Consider the following 18,490-nt stretch of genomic DNA (forward strand, 5'->3'; position numbering starts at 1 on the left):
TTGCTGCAGCAAGCTGATTATCTGTATCCATATGGGGAAAAATGGAATCTCAAATGAAAATCACCAAATCATTGATAAAGAACTGTGTGATCAAACAGAAACCCATTGATTAATAAAACACATTTTCAGAGCCTTTAATCTGGTGTTAAGAGGAGCTCCTCTCAGGACGCCTATGTCTCAGTTTGACAGGTGTGCAAAAACAAACTCCACACCTGTTGTGTTATTATTATAACGAGGCAGGGCATGAGGTTACAGTTCATTTTTATTGAGCTGTCTCTTGCTCTCATAATGGCCATTCTCCTGGGGGAACATGAGAGTCTGTCTGACCTTGTGACATATAAGCGGATGATGATTGTTGGGTTGCTCTCAGATGTGATCGAGTTCTCCTGAGCAGTCCCTCATCTGTTTTAATGAGGTATGACCTTCAGGCTGCTGTCTGCTGTATCACCATTCCATAGGCCACACACTCTGGCCTGGGTTCAGCTTGGGTTGGTGATGTGCTCTGTAAAGCTTGGTGTAGTGTTGCTCCTGTTTTCTCTTCATTTGTGTCTCCCTTCTATGAAACTGTTTGATGTTGGGCCAGCATGAAGACAACAGTTTGGGCAGTTGTGTCAGGAGGGTTCAGAGAATAAACTAAGAGCTGTACCAGAGAATAAACTTTCTCTAGCGGTAACTTGGTAACTGAGCAGGGATTTAGCATAATCACCTCCTTCCTTCCGCAAGCTGGTAACTGTTCCTACCGCACGTTCAGCTTCTCCATTTGCCTTTGGGTAACGTGGGCTACTGGTTAAATTAAATGAATGAAGCTGTATTCACTGGCAAAGTCCTTAAAAAGGACACCGGCATACTGTGGCCCATTGTCCGACATTAACACCTCCGGAACCCCATGTCGACCAAAGATGTTCTTCAGGGCTACTATTACAGTTGCCACATGGAGGTAGGCAACTTCAATATATCGAGAAATAGTCAACAACGACAAGGTAAGTTTTCTTGTCCCAGATGAATATATCTGTACCCACATGTGGCCATGGCCTCTTGGGGACAGGAGAAGTCAACAGCAGCTCTTTCTGTGATGCTCTGTGTTGTATAAGCGTGGGGCAGTGTTCAACCTGCCCTGGCCCTGGTGGAGGATGTTGAGTGTTTCCTCTCTAAGTGAGCCAAGGATGACAAATCCTCTGTCCTTTCAGGAGAAGATCCCCAGCCAGGGACAGATACTGCCTCTCCAGTGAGGGGTTTGTGAACTGTCTCTATTGTAAACCGCAGGCCCAGCAAGTATGATTGAAGATACTCACTTGCCCAGGTCACAGTCAATGCCTCCTTCTCAATCTGAGCATAGTGTTTCTTCGCATCTGACAGAGCTCGAGAGATGAAGACTATTGGTCGCCAGTCTCCACTCTGTGGTTGTGGACAGTTGAGGACAGCTCCGAGGCTTAAGGATGATGCGTCTGCTGACACACGAGTCTCTGCATGGGGTGAGTATACAGCTAGAACCTGCGGTGAGCTGAGCTCTGCCTTCAGCTTGCTGAGGTGCTCCCCAACACCACTCTCTTTCACAGTGGGGTAACTTATGTCTTCCCCCACCTGTACTGTGTATAAGCGTTTAACAAGTGACAAAGCCTCCATGGCTGGCAGGCGTAACAGTGGTCTTTTCAGTTTGACAGTGCATTCATAGGAGAAGAGAATGATGAGAGATTTGGGAGAAACTTGCCCATTACTCTTCTTACATCTGCGAGACATACTCGTTCTGGCATGTCCAGTATGGCCCTCACCTTGCCTAGGTAAATGGTAAATGGACTTGTACTTGTATAGCGCTTTTCTAGTCTAGCTGACCACTCAAAGCGCTTCACTACATGCCACATTCACCCCACTACACTCATACAGCACGTCTTAAGATTCATAACTACATGCTTTTCTAATCATTCATACACACATTCATACCCCCAATGATACACTGGGTGTATCAGTGTCTTGCCCAAGGACGCTTTGACATGTAGCCTGGGGAAGCCAGAGTCGAACCACCGACGACCTTCCGATTGGTGGGTGACTGCTCTTCCTCCTAACCTACAGCCGCCCGTATATCCGGGGTCACTCTGTCAGCAGTAACTCAGTGTCCAAGATACGTGATTTTGCTCCTGGAAAACTCACACTTATCTTTGTTCAAGGTCAATCCTACATCCCTCAGTCTCCTGAGAACCTGCTGGCATGTTCAGCCTGATCCTTGCCATACACAATAATGTCATCTGCATGGCACACCGTCCCAGCACAGCCCTCCTGCATCTGTGACATTCGTCGTTGAAAATGCTCTGAGTCAGAGGAGATCCCAAATGGCAACCTTTTGAAACAATAGCGATGAAATGGGGTGATGAATGTTGTCAGGACTGCACTGTCCTCAGTGAGAAGAATTCCCCAGAATCCTGAAGTGGCATCCAGTTTAGAGAAAACTGAGAACTCCTGAGAATGCAGCTAGAGTGTCATCAACAGCTGGTAAAATATGTCTCTCTCGCTTGAACCACTGGTTCAGGGATGTCAAATCAACGCACAGTCTGAGTTTCTCTTTTGAGACAGCTTTGGGCACTACTACTAGCCCTGCATACCATGGAGTGGGTTTAGTGACCTTAGATATCACCCCCATTGTCTCCATCCAATCCAACTCTGACTTGACTTTATCTCTTAGTGGGAGATGTACCGTGGGGCAGACGGGGCAGACAGGGCATATGGTGTGGCATTTGGGTCTAGTTCTATCTTGTAAGGATCTTTCAGCTTTCCGAGTCTTTTGAACACAGTGGGGTAACTTATGTCTTCCCCCACCTGTACTGTGTATAAGCGTTTAACAAGTGACAAAGCCTCCATGGCTGGCAGGCGTAACAGTGGTCTTTTCAGTTCGGCCACAACATAAACATCCTGCTCAGTTGTCCTATTTCTGATTTCCAGTTTTCCCTTGAAGTATCCTCTTACATCCAAGCGCTGTCTACCTGGACCATAAAGAGGGAACTTGGGCGGCAGGAGAGTCCTATGCTTATCTGCAGAGTAGTGGTGTTTTGATATAGCTTTTACACTAGCTCCAGTGTAAAGCTTGAATTATTTTTCCTTTCCATTTAATTCCAGAGTTTCTTTCCACTCATTATCAACACTGTTAATCTAAATCTTTATCTCACCTAGGAAAGCATTGAGTCCTTATTTTTATTTGCTTACCTAAATCTTGAGCTGGGTTTTTCTTCATAAGCTCCTTTTTGTGACTCCTTCCTCCCTGTCATGGTATCCAAAGTGCTAGGCTGCCCTTCACCCATTCTAACACGCAGTATAGGCTGCTGCATTTTTATTTCCTTGTGGTGGCGCACTTTGGCTACAGATTTTGCTACTGTGAGTTCAGGTTCCATCTGCAGTGACTCTGACAGCTTTGCGTTCTTTAATCCAACAACACTCCTATCTCTGATGACCTCTTCTCTTAAAACTCCAAAAGCACAATGTTCGGCTAAGCTATAGACTGCAGTTATAAATGCTTCAGCACTTTCTCCTGGCTCTTGGTTATGTCTGTTGAACCGTGCACGTTCAAAAATAATATTTCTTTTGCTCACACAATGTCTCTTGAAAGCCCTTTTGACTTCTTCAAAAGACTTCTTCTTATCCTCCTCTAGAGGGATGATATTCAATACATCCTCAGCTTCATCCCTTGGTGTGTACATCAGTGTATTCACTTGATATTCTTGTGGTAGTTTATCCAGGCATGATGCGATTCTGAAGCGCTCAAAACGTCTCATTCATTTTGGCCACTTACTTGCATTACCAAAGTCTGGCATTACCAAAGAGGAGCCATCTGGACATTGTTTACCGTGGGGATCGATGCCGCGGCCCCTGGTATGTTATCCATGTTGATGTCATCCTACAGTCGTTTTTTTTTTTTTCCAACTCTCCTGTTGAACTCAGGAGATATATTCGTTGCTTTTTCCTGCTAGCAAGCATATGCCAGCTTCAACAGTGCCGTTCTTCTAACACACGAACGTCTTGTGGAGGTGGACACTTACACTCGTTCCCCCGTTGGGCACGTCAACTGCTTACTCTGTTATCTTTTGACACCATGTTGTGTTATTATTATAACAACAAGGCAAGGAATGAAGTTACAGTTAACTTTTATTTAGCTTTCTCTAGCTCTCATAACATCCGGATTTCCCTTCTAACAAATTCTCATTGGCTGATACATTGTATGTTAGTTAACTCTTTACCCACAACAACACCTGCAACTGTTGGACCAATCATCACTCAGGTACCTGGGATGAAATGTGTTTTCTATGTGCTGTTTGAGCAGATAATGTTAGTTACTTCCATCTCTCTTTTGTGAAGTGAGATACAAACAGACAGACTTTTAGATTAACCTAAAATCGAGTTTACAGTCTGTTATTACGCAGAAATCTGAAGTCTCCCGTGTTTATATATGATCTGTCTTACATTACATCACCTACACTACAAATACATCTGGGGCATCGGAATTTAGGAGTAGTTTCACCCCACTCACACACATTCATACAGCACGTCTTAAGATTCTTAACTACATGCTTTTTTTTTCTAATCATTCATACACACATTCATACCCCAGTGATACACTGGGAGGCAACATTTTTCAGTGTCTTGCCCAAGGACGCTTTGACATGTAGCCTGGGGAAGCCAGAGTCGAACCACCGACCTTCCGATTGGTGGGTGACTGCTCTTCCTCCTGAACTACAGCCGCCCGTATATCCGGGGTCACTCTGTCAGCAGTAACTCAGTGTCCAAGATACGTGATTTTGCTCCTGGAAAACTCACACTTATCTTTGTTCAAGGTCAATCCTACATCCCTCAGTCTCCTGAGAACCTGCTGGCATGTTCAGCCTGATCCTTGCCATACACAATAATGTCATCTGCATGGCACACCGTCCCAGCACAGCCCTCCTGCATCTGTGACATTCGTCGTTGAAAATGCTCTGAGTCAGAGGAGATCCCAAATGGCAACCTTTTGAAACAATAGCGATGAAATGGGGTGATGAATGTTGTCAGGACTGCACTGTCCTCAGTGAGAAGAATTCCCCAGAATCCTGAAGTGGCATCCAGTTTAGAGAAAACTGAGAACTCCTGAGAATGCAGCTAGAGTGTCATCAACAGCTGGTAAAATATGTCTCTCTCGCTTGAACCACTGGTTCAGGGATGTCAAATCAACGCACAGTCTGAGTTTCTCTTTTGAGACAGCTTTGGGCACTACTACTAGCCCTGCACACCATGGAGTGGGTTAAGTGACCTTAGATATCACCCCCATTGTCTCCATCCAATCCAACTCTGACTTGACTTTATCTCTTAGTGGGAGATGTACCGTGGGGCAGACGGGGCAGACAGGGCATATGGTGTGGCATTTGGGTCTAGTTCTATCTTGTAAGGATCTTTCAGCTTTCCGAGTCTTTTGAACACAGTGGCCCCAGTTCACCTGTACTGGTTGTCAGAAAGGGTCTATGTTGAATAACAAACAAACTTTAGGCTTTTCTGCAGGCAACAAGCAAGAGAAAGTGCTTGTCCTTCATTGTTTTTTGTTGGACTGTTTAAAAAAATCAAGTTTTTAGTTGAAATATCTGCATCCGAGTCCTATCTTCCACCACGCCACATTTCACCACGCACACCACCCATCCATTGTGACAGAAAGTTCTGAGTAATATTGTTTTTGTAGTAAACATAAGAGTGTTCAACAAACATAATGTCCACAAAATGTTGTTGTCTCTTCTCAAGCTTTGTCATTATTTATTTGAAAAAAAACGTGAGATGCTGCTGCTACAACTAACTGCTTAAAGCGTCTTTAAAGTAGCCGACCCAACCACAAAGGCATGGAATGATACAGCGAGTGGTTTGGCAACAGTAACGACAAAAATGAAAATGTTGAGAAATGAGCACAACAGGCTAACTGTAGCAGTCTTGAATACATGTCTGACTATTGATTGTTGCTTCCTAATGACAAAATCATGCAAAGGAATAGATTCATGACTCATTTGTTAATGTTTCCAGGACAAAGATCAACTCCTTGCAAATAACATCTGTTAATCTGGTCCAAATCTTGGAACAGTATGTGCTTAAAAAAGTTAAAACACTGATCCAGGTGTGACACCTAGGAACCCTAGGTCAAATAGTCAAAAGTTGCCTCCTATTGTCTCTTCCTAAACTCCTTGAAAAGGACACCCACATAAACACATAAATGTTCAACAAACATTCAACAAAAAGTGCTTTAGATACTTTGTTTACATTGGAGATTATATCTATATTGGTTACATACACAATGGATATTGTTGCTGCAGGCTGCTCATCCTCAATCAAGCAACAGTTTGAAAGTTGCAGCTGCAAAGAATTGTGGGGCAGAATTAACACCTTTCTTTTGTAAAGGATGTTCCAGTGTTTCTGATGCTAAAGGAGATACTAAAAGTAAGCAATGCAGCTCGTTTCTTAACCATTTTAAGAATTTGCACAGCCATCATGACTACGATGCAGATACCTCTGGTTCATTAATTCAGAAAGGAACCTTACTGTAGCAAAACAGAATATAATATACCTCAGCTCTGGTAGTGGGCTAACTTGAACCACAGTGAATGAAATTCAGAAGAAGATTCAAGCAGGACTTCACCCTGAAAAGTAAAGCTGAGTGAGTCTAATATGTTTATGGTTATGTATTTAGCAGACGCTTTTATCCAAAGCGACTTACAAATGAAGATATAACAAGCTATATAAAAAGCTAACAATAAACTACATAGAAGGAACCCACTAGTCTGACTATGTCAGAGGAGACAGAGTAGAGATAGGGTGCAGACATAGAAGGAAGTGCAGAAAAATGAAGTGCAAAGATAGAGGGGGTAGGTAAGTACAAGGTAAGTGCTAGGATAGGAGATGCTCTCTGAAGAGCTGGATTTTCAAGAGTTTCTTGAAGACAGACAGGGACGCCCCTGTTCTGGTAGTGCTCGGTAGGTCATTCCACCATCATGGGACGACACATGAAAAGAGTTTGGATTGTCTTAGGCGTGGTGTAGGCACTTCTAGACGACAATCCTGGGACAAACGGAGGGACCGAGTTGTGACATAAGCCTTTGCAAGAGCATTCAAGTAGATGGGAGCCGTTCCATTAAGAACTTTGTAGGCTAACATCAGTGACTTGAATATGATGCGGGGGGCTAAGGGTAGCCAGTGGAGTTCAATGATCAGAGGGGTGACGTGTGTTCTTTTAGGCTGATAGAAGACCAGACGCGCAGCCGCGTTCTCCACCATCTGCAGAGGTTTCATAGTACAGGCTGGTAGACCAGTTAGGACAGCATTGCAGTAGTCAAGGCGGGAGATGACCATGGACTGCCCCAGGAGTTGGGTGGCATGTTGGGTTAGGTATGGTCTGATCTTTCTTATGTTTAGTAATGCAAAGCTGCATGAACGAGTAACCAAGGTAATGTGATCTTTGAAGGTTAGTTGGTCATCAATCATGACACCCAAGTTTCTAGCAACCTTTGATGGAGTAAGAGATAGGGATTCAGTTTGGATGCAGATGCTGTGGTGTATGGTTGGTTTGGCTGGGAAGACAAGCAGTTCAGTTTTTGGGAGGTTATGTTGGAGATGATGGGCTTTCATCCATGTTGATATGTCAGAGAGACAGTCTGAGATTCGTGCTGAGACCGTGTGGTCGTCAGGTGGGAATGACAGATAGAGCTGGGTATCATCAGCATAACATTGGTATGAGAAGCCATGTGATCGGATGATCTGTCCCAGTGAGTTGGTGTATATGGCAAAGAGAAGAGGCCCCAGTACTGAACCTTGGGGGACCCCTGTGGCGAGATGGTGCGCTGCAGAAGTGTGACCAAGCCAGGATACTTTGAAAGACCGACCAGTGAGGTATGATTCAAACCAGGAGTGTGCTCTCCCTGTGATGCCCATGCTAGAGAGTATGGACAAAAGGATACTGCGGTTGACAGTGTCAAATGCAGCTGATAAGTCGAGCACGATAAGTACAGAGGACTTAGCTGTCGCTTTGGCTTCTTTTAAGGCTTCTGTCACAGCCAACAGAGCCATTTCGGTGGAGTGTCCACTTTTAAACCCAAATTGGTTTGGGTTAAGGAGGTTGTTATGCGAGAGGTAATCGGTGACCTGCTTAAAGATCACCCTTTCAATGATTTTAGTCAGAAACGGGAGGAGAGAGACCGGTCGATAATTCTCCACATCAGTTGGAGGGAGGGATGGTTTCTTGAGCAGCGGTGTAACCTGAGCTTGCTTGAATGTGGTAGGAAATGTGCCCGATGTCAGTGAAGCATTAATCACATGCGTGACTGCTGCAGTTACAGTAGAAGCAATGGATTGGAGAAGATTAGTAGGAACGGGGTCCAGCGGGCATGTAGTAGGACGGCTACATGTGAGAAGTTTAGACACACTGCTCTGAGCGAGAGGGGTAAATGAGGAAAATGATGAAGTAGGACTTCTGCATGCAGATTTTGTGGTACAAGGTTCGGTAAAGTGTTTGCTTATAGCTGCCACTTTGTCAGTAAAAAATGAGGCAAATGTGTCTGCTGTTAGATTGGTAGCAGGTGGTAGAGGTGGAGGATTAAGTAGAGTTTTGAAGGTGGAAAAAAGTTTCCGGGTGTCAGTAGTACTATGAATCTTGTTGATGTAGAAAGACTTTTTTGCATCAGTAACACTGGAAGTTTAGCTAGATCTGCAGGATCTTTTAACTTGTGCTATTTCCTTTCAGCAGCTCTGAGATTGGTGCGCAATGCTCGGAGAGTATCAATATCTGGACAATGTTCTATGTGTGAACATGTTTGACAGTGTTTAACACATTTGTGATTAATATTATGTGCAGGAGCGGGCGGGAAGGGAATTAACAGTCTGGAGCTTGGAAATTCTCAGTTTCTCTGGAGAGAAATGCTGCTTTTGTCAGACAGACTTTAGTTTATGATGTTAGAATGAACACAGGAAAAAGCAAATATTTGGTCATAAACCACAAAGAAAATGTTGATCTGATAATTGGGCTGCATAAAAGCTCAGAGATGCACCTACAGTCATGATTCATTGTTGTAGCTTGTGGAAGAGGGCCCAAATGCAGAACTATTGATTCAGGAGGTGATGAAGATAGTTTCCTTTAGGAAACAGGAACAAAGCGCAGTTTTAGAACTGAAAAAAATTACAATTCCTCCTGGTATGTAAAAAACTACTGGTGGAGGAAAGACACAGGCAGCAGATACATTAGCATTAAAATTAACCAGACTTTCCAGCTCAGCTGACATGCATGTGTCTGGAAGGAGAAGGGAAACATGGTGACCTTTAAAACATGGGTAGCATTAAACACAGTGTATCAACATGCTCATTGTAGCTTGTAAGAAACTGCATGCTTGTTTTCTCCTTCTTAGTCACAGATGGCCTAGCCATGGGCCAGCATCTTACATAAAACAACAATCCTCCAGAGTCCAGAGCGGCTGAGCAGAAATGAATGTTTGCTGACAGAGTGGATTTATCTGCTTCAGTATCATTCAAGGCTGGTATGAGTCTTTCTGGAAAAAAATCCCAGTGTACACCTGATGTATAAACGTTGCCATTTAAATTTCATGACAGATTCTTAATATCAGGACACTATGGCTGAAGGACAGAGTGACCAGCTCATATATTCACCACACATTTCTTTTATCCTATTTATTAAAAGGTTGCAATTCTAAATTTGGAAAATTCAGATCCCGAGTACACAAATGATTCTCTCACACAGGTACAGACAATATTTTGTCACGTCCTTACCGTTGGGTTTAATTTAATGGATAACCTCCCACTTGTCTCAACTGTAACACAAACCCAATATAATCCTGATTTGGAAGCTAACCAACGCGATCAGGCACAAACCAGTTTAGAACTCTAAACAATGTAATTCAATTCTAAATAATTTCTTTGATAAGTTACCAATGAATACAACTTTTTGTTTGTGGTCAGAAAATAAAGAGGAGCTGGGTTCACACATGTTAATGTTTGACAATTAGTCTGGTTCACATTTTACAGTTTCAGATTCACACCGTCTTTCCGTTACAGTACAAATGGGATGATTGATTAAAGTATTGATGAGCACCACTGAAAGTATCATCCATGGTAAAAGCAATGACTTAAATAAGTTTAGTGCCGATAATTTTCTCTGAGAGCTGGCTGGGATGCATGTGTAAATTCAAAATACTTTGCACATTCAAAAAAACAATAACGTAAACCTGCAAAAGCCTCACGAGTACAAAATGAAAGCTGATGGTGTCAGGGAACGGTGGTGAAAGGTAAGGTAGGACCCAGATGCAGTTCTTCAAATTCAAAAAGGTTTATTCCAAAAGCAAGGCAAGAACAAAAGGCGCAGCTGAGCCGGTTATCAAAAACACTTGAACTGTGACTATCCAAACAAAACAAGACAAGACTATGACTTATAAATAACAAGACTATGAATTACAAACAAGAAAAGACTATGAGGCAAGAACCAGACTTAACAAGACTTAACTGTGGCGACTGTGGCATGAAGGGTAAGTGAAATTGAGTGAGTGCAGCTGATGATAATGAAACAGGTGACATGAGAGAAGCTGATGGCAGGGAAGAAACATGACAAGAACTGAATCTAAAAACATGACAAAGAACCTGAAAACATAACAAATTACCTGAAAACAAGACTTAACAAAACATGAGCTGTGACAGATGGTATTCTTCAGTCAACTGGAACCTTAAAAGTGAGAGCCACATGTTCAACCTCCAATTGTTCTATATATAAATTATTACAGACTGATTGACATGACAGTGAAATTAATTGATCATATCTCTGCCTAAATAGGTGGGCTGTTTAATCACCACATTTCTGACAAGTTCCATCTGTCGTGGGACCACGAACAAAAATTAACCTGAAGTTTTAACTGGGGAATGGTTCAGAAACACTGACAGACTTGCATGTTGTACAGTAGCTATCAGTGACAGCGAGATGGGCCGCTTTGGCAATATATTAGCTGTTCTCCATTCTCATAGATGACTAGATTACAAATGAGCAAGATTTTCTTCTTTGTCCAGACAGAGGAACAAGGATCAGAGGGTGAAAGTTTAGGAGTCATAATAATGGCTGCTGTTTGATTTAATTCAATAATACTTTATTACCCTGAGATTAAATTATATTTCAGCAATATGAATTACTAATAAAAATGCTATTGTTATAGAGAGATAACAAAATGAAATAAAAATTAGCTGACACACATCTAGAAAGTTGAAGTATAGCAGAGAGGACGGTGCGGTAAAAAATCCTCAGAGGTCTCCATCAGTGGGTTGGGGTGTTGTTTTTGTAGCTTAGCAACAACTTAGCTGATGATGTCACGCACAGCGTCAGCAGGTAACACGGGTGAACTCTCTCAGTAGACAACAAGGACAGAAACTCACAGTCAACAGTTCAACATCTGGCCTGCAGAAACACTCCTTCTCAGTGACATGTCCAGGATTATACCATCTGTTGTTAACAAGCTCTGTAATCCTCATCCTTTACTGTTACCTCTCTGTCTGCCTGTATAGTTTTAAAGCTGAGCAGAGAGTTGTTAGAGTTGTTCCTGCAGTCAGGTCTCTTCCTGGTTTTCCTGATGTGTCCTCATCAGGGCTCCAAGTTTGTCCATTTTATCCACCAGAGATCTCACATTTCCCATGATGATCAAGGGCAGAAGTGGTTTAAACTTCCTCTTCCTTTTTTTTCCATTTTGTTCCTGCTCTATATCCTAGATGTCTCCTCTTGAAGTCATCTGGATTTGGGGTCTTATTCCAGGCATTCCTTGGGCTTCGGAAAGCTCAGTTAGCTGCTCCAACAGGTTAACAATGTAAAAAACTCCCAGAGTTACCAGAAGAAGTCCTTCCAGCAGCACGACATCCAAACCAGCACAGAGAAATGTTTCAGAAATCTGTGGTTTCACACAAAAAAGCAGAAGAAGATGCAAAGAAAGGCACAGTATATCCAGAGCTGCTGCAGCAGGCTGCTGCCTCTGGGGCAATGCCATTTTAAACCATGATGTCATTATATTTGATGAGAATATGCCAAATAAATGTCTCTGTAAGTTGTGAGTTAAAACTTTTGTTGCAATTGATAAATTCAAATAGATTTCTAAGCTTTAGTGATGTTTAAACAGTTTGATACGAGTGAAGTGTGACAGCAAAGAAAAAGTATTGGATAATACTTCCAAGGACAACCACTGAAGTATAATTTTTCAGGAAAATACCAATCATAATGTTTGATAGAAAGAAACATGCTGTCAGGGTTTGTGGATTTTCTGTTTTATTTGTGACTTTGGCTAAGATTTCCTTACCTTGTTTTTTCTGTTTTACTTGATTCTGTTTTAGTGTTTCTCAATATTTTGGAGCTATGGCTTTGAATTAGGATGTACTCTTTGTTTGTGTTAGTCTATTCTTGATAGGGCATTTTGTTTGTCATCTTATTTGTTTCTTTATTTACCTGAAGTCTTAGTTTCACGTTGCCTCAATTATGTTCTTGTGTTTATCTTTCTTCTGATTTCAGTTGAGTTCACACCAGTTTCCCATCCTCACCAGCTCATCAGTCTATTGTGCATTTAAGCTCCTTTGTTTCTTTCAGTCATTGTCAAGTCCTCGCCTGATTGTTACTGTTTGTTGTTGATTTATTGGCTCCTGGTTATCTTCTTGCTTGTTTGGTATTTCAATTTTCATTAGTTTAGTTTTTGCTACCCAGATTTGCTACGTTTTTGGTTCTCCTGTCGTCTCCTGTTCGTCTTCCACCTGCCTCCGGCTCAGTGTTTTACATTTGGGTCCTCCACAACCACAACAATTCAACTATCCATAACACATAAGTATCATCTACAGATCTGTAATCCTGTGTACTCTCTGATATCTGAGTGAGAATTAAAGATTGTGTGGGTGCACAAGTACCATTCTGCAGAAGGACCCTGATAATAACATGTTAATTTCTCTGAGAAAACAACTACGAACCACGCTGCAACACAGTACTCAGAGGTGTGTCACATTCTAGGTGAACCACAGCTGTGTCTATTTGAGGTTTAAATGCACCAGATTTTAAGACTTTAACAGTATAAAATGGCTAAGTTTAAAAATACAAATTGTTGTTGGCTCCAGAATTAAGAAAAGAGTCAAATCAACTTCCCTTAAAGCTTATCTGATGACATGCAGTTGGAAATCAGTGAAAAGGGAGAAAGTAAACTGGAAAATGAGCCATAAGCCTGCAGAGCTTCAGCGGTATCAAAAGATTTCTGTTTGGATTTCACACGAATCAACAATTGATCTCTTTGGTCTGTTTCCTGGTGTTTTATGGACCAAACAATTCTCTGGAAAATAACAGGCACAGAGTCAGAGGGGGTTGTTACCCCTTCTACTGTATGAGGCACTGTTATTGATCCAAACACACTGACAGCCATATGTATGTTGGTCCCTAAAGGCTTCAAGATCACCATTAACCAAGATGCTGTTGTGCCCTCCTGTGTGCTGTTTGAAAATTATTGATTCCTCTCAGATGGAAAGAGATGCATCACCATCTCATAAATGCTGGCAGGAGGCTGCAAAGAAACTCCTGAATATCCAAATAAATTGAAAGCAGAACACTCATATTAAGTGTAAAGACAGTGGCTCTATTTTCTTTTTAGTCCTCTCCTTTTTTTGTCTTTATGCATTCATGTGCAGGGTAGATGCAAGCTGGTATTAATGCTTGTTTTTGTGCAGTCTGTTTACCATTTTCCATCCTGAAAATGGAATAAATTATTGTCAGAAAATAAATTATTACTCCATTAATTTCCCTGCAGAGTGCAAAGTGCCTTCATTATTTTACTTCACCAGCAGTCCAAAAAGAAGATGACTTTACAACAAACAACAGCAGCAAATTCTCACATATAAGAAGCTGGAACCAGAAAATGTTTGGCAGAGAATGACAGTCAATTATCAAGGCAGCTGCTGAATAAGACATTCAATAAAATATACACACATGATATAACTGAAAGATACAAAGTTACATAATTTAAAAAGAAATCAAACCAGGTGCGAAAGTGGAGCTAATGTAGGTCTAATAGCTCTATGAGGCATTGGGATAAGAAAAGGAAAACCCAAACACATTAAAGTCAAGCCAAGAAGAATATTACAGGCATATCTGAAAATGCACCATTTAAAACGTAGACCTTCCTCCCCTTCAGTATTTAGAAAAATACAACTAATGCTGCATTCAGTGTACCTCAATAGGGTGCAAGCACATATTTTATTTACCTAAAGCATGAGATTAAAAAAATATATACATTTTTGTGTTTACTTTATGGACAAACTTTACCTGTATTACTGACATTAAAAAAAGATGTTGCCACCAAATGCAACATCACAACAGTGGGAGGTGAGACAGGGTCAAATAGTCAGATTTGTTTAGGAACCTTTTTAACTGAGTGAAAGCTGGAACTTTGACTGTTAAATCCTGCACTTTTTGCAGGACCATCTGGAGGGATTGCTGGGACTCTTTCTGTACTCTGTCCACCTTTTCCAGCTGGCTTTGGGTTGAAAACAACTGCTGTTGGCAGCTCTGAAGTGCCTGATCAAACCTTTTGTTGTTTTCATTCAGTTGAATGATTTCTTGGTTTGAGTTCTCAACCTGTGTTGTTAACTCTGTTACCTGGGCAGTAGCTTGGCTCGATGCCCTCTCAGTGGCTTCAAGTTAGTGTTGGAGGAATTTGGTTTCCTCCTGTAACTGTGACATTTCCTGTGACCGAGCTTTAAGTTTGCCAGTGGCTTGTTCCATCACTTGGTGTGCATGTTTAAAGAACAAAACGGTTAAGCTACTTAGTCTCTTGGTCAGAGATTCTTCTTTGCCCATTTTAGCTTTTGTCTCAGCTAATGGCTTTAAACTGATTGGTTCAGTTTCAGGGGTTTTGATGCCTCTTGTCTTTGCGTCATAACTCAGGATCATCTTTTCTGCTAAGTCCAACATCCTGTTTCCACTTGACTCACAAAGTGGTGTTTCTGAGTTCAAGTTTGAGCTTGGGACAGGGAAGATGGTTTAGTTAAATGTGAAGGTAGTTTGGTTAATCAGTTCGGAAACAAGATTATTCACCTTCAAATCAATTTTCCTTTTGTATTTGTTTACTGTGGAAACAATTAAGGAAAGATGTTAAAATAAACACGACTGTGTTATTTTACTCAAAATAGAAGGGTGCATTTGATGTAGAAGCTTATCATTACCAGTTATGGTAAAAAAAAGGGAAAACATTAATGCTAACACAAAAGGGAACATACAAGCTCTTGGGTTGTTGTTTCTTTAAGCCTTAGTGTCTTATAATCAGTTCCTGTTAAGGTCATCTGATTTTGGTAAAAGAAACAAATTTTGGATAAATTGTTTCAAGTAATGTTTCCAAATAGCAAAGGTGATATTGTTTTATTCCAAACAATTCACTGAAATGCAATAAAGAATATATAAAAAAAAATAGCTAGTATTCATCAATACCAAGCCAAATTCCTGGCTTTTCTTCTTATTCTCAATGTGATTAGCCAGAGCGACTAATAGATGCCCACAGACTTGGGATGCCAAGTAGGGAGGGTCTGTGCGAAGGAGGTAAGGAGTTGACGTCAGTGGTGACGAGTTTTAGCACCGCCTAGCGAATTTATGTGATACTCAGGATAAAAATCAACCGTGTTGGAAACTCGCAACTACGGTCTACCAAGGCCTTTAAATTCAGCGTTCTTACGCTGTGCAAGCAATAAAACTGAGAAGAAGCGTCAGCTGAGAGCTGAGGTCTTTCTTCTTCTATGGCATGCGATGGTTTAAGATCTTGCCCACACAGGTTCGGAGGAGTAACAGAAGTGCTTTAGATCATTTTAACATGGAGAGACACTATAGACATTTCTATAGACAGACATAGCCACTGCTTGCAATGCTCACACACAGACAATAAACCAGCCAAAGTGATGCTTCTTTACGTAAGTCAGTTCACCGTAACGCCTCGCACGGAAGGTGCCAAAAATGTATGTAGCCAAATTATATATCGCCGGCACACGAGGCACCAACAATATATATTTATAGCGGACACACGTAGCGTGATGTGATAAGATATAAGGATTTATCCGAAAGTTCTCACTATCTGAATAAGCCTTATTTAACCTCGTTTTAGGGCACCACTTTCAATTGAAGGAAAAAGACGATTCTGGTATGTTAAATTAATAATCAATTATTAATTAATAACTAATAAATTCCAGCGGGTAATCGCCAGTGGGTTCCACTGGGTCTCTCTCGGTTCCGCGTCTCGCGGCCTTCGTTGTGGTTGACTTTCAGGAACTGGACCGGTCGCTTTCCTGCGCCGGAGAATGGCAGCGTGCCACTGCAGATTCCTCCGCGCAGGTATATAGATCCGTCTGTTCGGATTATTGGTCTTTCTAACATCACCGCCCCCACATTTGATGTCAAATGTGCATCATAGAAAGATAGATAATCTATTCTGTTCCTCTGGTTTCATCATCTGGTATTTCAGGTAGGACAATGAGGCGGACAATCGGTCTTGTATACACTTTGTCCTTTATCTTAACCTCCACTGTCTTAATGTGGCCATGTGGGAGGAACACTTTCACCACCTTTCCAATCTGCCATAGGAATCCAGGCAGCCGTGGATCCACCATCATGATGACTGATCCAACTGATCATCCACTGATCAGGAGCGGGAGACTTCCCCTTGCCTCTTGTTTGCAGGCTGGGTAAATAATTCCTTATGAAAGCAGTCCAGAACCTGTCTGCCAGAACCTGGGAGTGTCTCCACCTCCGACGTCCAAGTATTTCTGACTTTGGGTAAACCACTTGTGGCAATAAGCCATCAGGCCGCCCCATCAACAAACAGTTTGGCGTGACCGGATCCAAATCAGCTACATTAGCCGAAGTGTAGCCCAGGGGTTCACTCACTGTCTGTAAGCCAATAGTGGTATAGAGAGCAGACTTCACTGAGCGGATTTCTCGTTCCCATGTACCACCAAAGTGGGGTGCAGCAGGTGGGTTAAAGTGGAATGAGATCTGCTGAGCAGCAAGCTGTTGCTGGAGATCAGGACTGAGGTTAGAAAAGGCTTCCTTCAACTCTTTCTCACCCCCTCTGAAGTTGGTTCCTTGGTCGGAGTATAACTCGTGTGGTTTGCCGTATCGAGCTATGAACCTTCGCAACACCATTAAAAATGCGTCCGAATCAAGAGAGGATAAAACCTCCAGGTGTATCGCCCGAGTGGTGAGACTTGAAGAGCAGTCCCCACTTCTTCTCTGTCCTTCGGCCCACCTTGACTTGGAGAAGGCCAAAGCAATCGATACCACAGGAGTAAAAGGCTGGTTTGAATAACCTGAGTCGAGGTGGTGGCAGGTCAGCCATCTTTTGTACTGCTGGCTTAGACTTCCATCTGCAACATTTAATGCATCTGTGCTGATGACACTTCACAGCTTCTCATCCTCGAAGGATCCAAACCTTGCGTCGTAGTTCAGCCCACAGAAAGCTGAACACTTAAGTTCAGATGTATCTGCTGATGTAGAATCGATTGATGGAAGGAGTGCTGGCCACTCCTCAGGAGATGACTGCAGGAATGCTGGCCCGCGACTCCACTGGTTGTGTCCCAGGAGCTCTTGCAGTGATTTGCCTCGGGTGAGATCATCAGCTGGATTCTGCGGAGAATCAATATATCGCCATGCTTTAAGGTCTGTAAGCTCTTTTATTTCTGACACTCTGGTGCATACAAAGACTTTACAATAGCATGATTATGAATGAAGCCATGTGATGACAGTTGAATCACTCCAAAGGACAACATGACTTAGCAGCTTTGCTAAGTGAGCACCTGTGACTGCTGCACACAGCTCCAACTAGGGTATGGATAGTTGTTTTCGAGATGCAACTCTTGAGCATGCAAGGAGGAAGCATACATGCACCATCCCGTTAGGATATTCAGAGCGCAGGTAGGATACCGCTCCATAGGCCTTCTCAGAGGCGTCACAAAATATGTGAATGTCTCTCTTTGTTTCTGGGTGGTCCATGTGTGTAGGACATGGCACTGAGGGATTTTTACTTGTGGAAGATGCTTCAGCTCCCCTTCCCGGCTGTGCCAAGCCATCAGGAGATCTTGGGGAAGGTTGGAGTCATCCCAATCTCTGTGTCAGTCCCACAGCTATTGAACCAGTATTTTTGCACATGTGGTGAAGGGAAGTATGTACCCAAGAGGGTCATACTGACTATCCAAAACACGATAGATGTTACGCATGGTGGCATCTTTGTAGGTGATTGATCTGTGCTTAAAGCCAAAGGTGTCTGTATCACATTGCCAACTCAGCCCCAACGTCGACTCAGATGCTTCAGACTTATCATGTGCCAACCAAAGCTCTAACTTCCTTGACCTGACATCTGCAGGCAAGTGCTGTATAACATCCGGCTGATTACTGGCCCACTGACGGATGTCGAATCCTCCAGAGGCAAGGAGGCTTCTGAGGTCATCAAACAACTGCTTTGCTTCT

At 42.4% G+C, this 18,490-nt stretch overlaps 1 pseudogene; it reads right to left on the reverse strand.

Annotated features, from left to right (window-relative positions):
- Positions 1 to 6,876: 6,876 nt before the first annotated feature.
- On the reverse strand, positions 6,877 to 17,363 carry LOC140277469 (uncharacterized; annotated as a pseudogene).
- Between the last annotated feature and the right edge of the window lie 1,127 nt (positions 17,364 to 18,490).

This window comes from Leuresthes tenuis, unplaced genomic scaffold (assembly GCF_036924035.1).
Source record: "Leuresthes tenuis unplaced genomic scaffold, fLeuTen1.0.hap1 SCAF_19, whole genome shotgun sequence".
NCBI classification, from domain to species: Eukaryota; Metazoa; Chordata; class Actinopteri; order Atheriniformes; family Atherinopsidae; genus Leuresthes; species Leuresthes tenuis.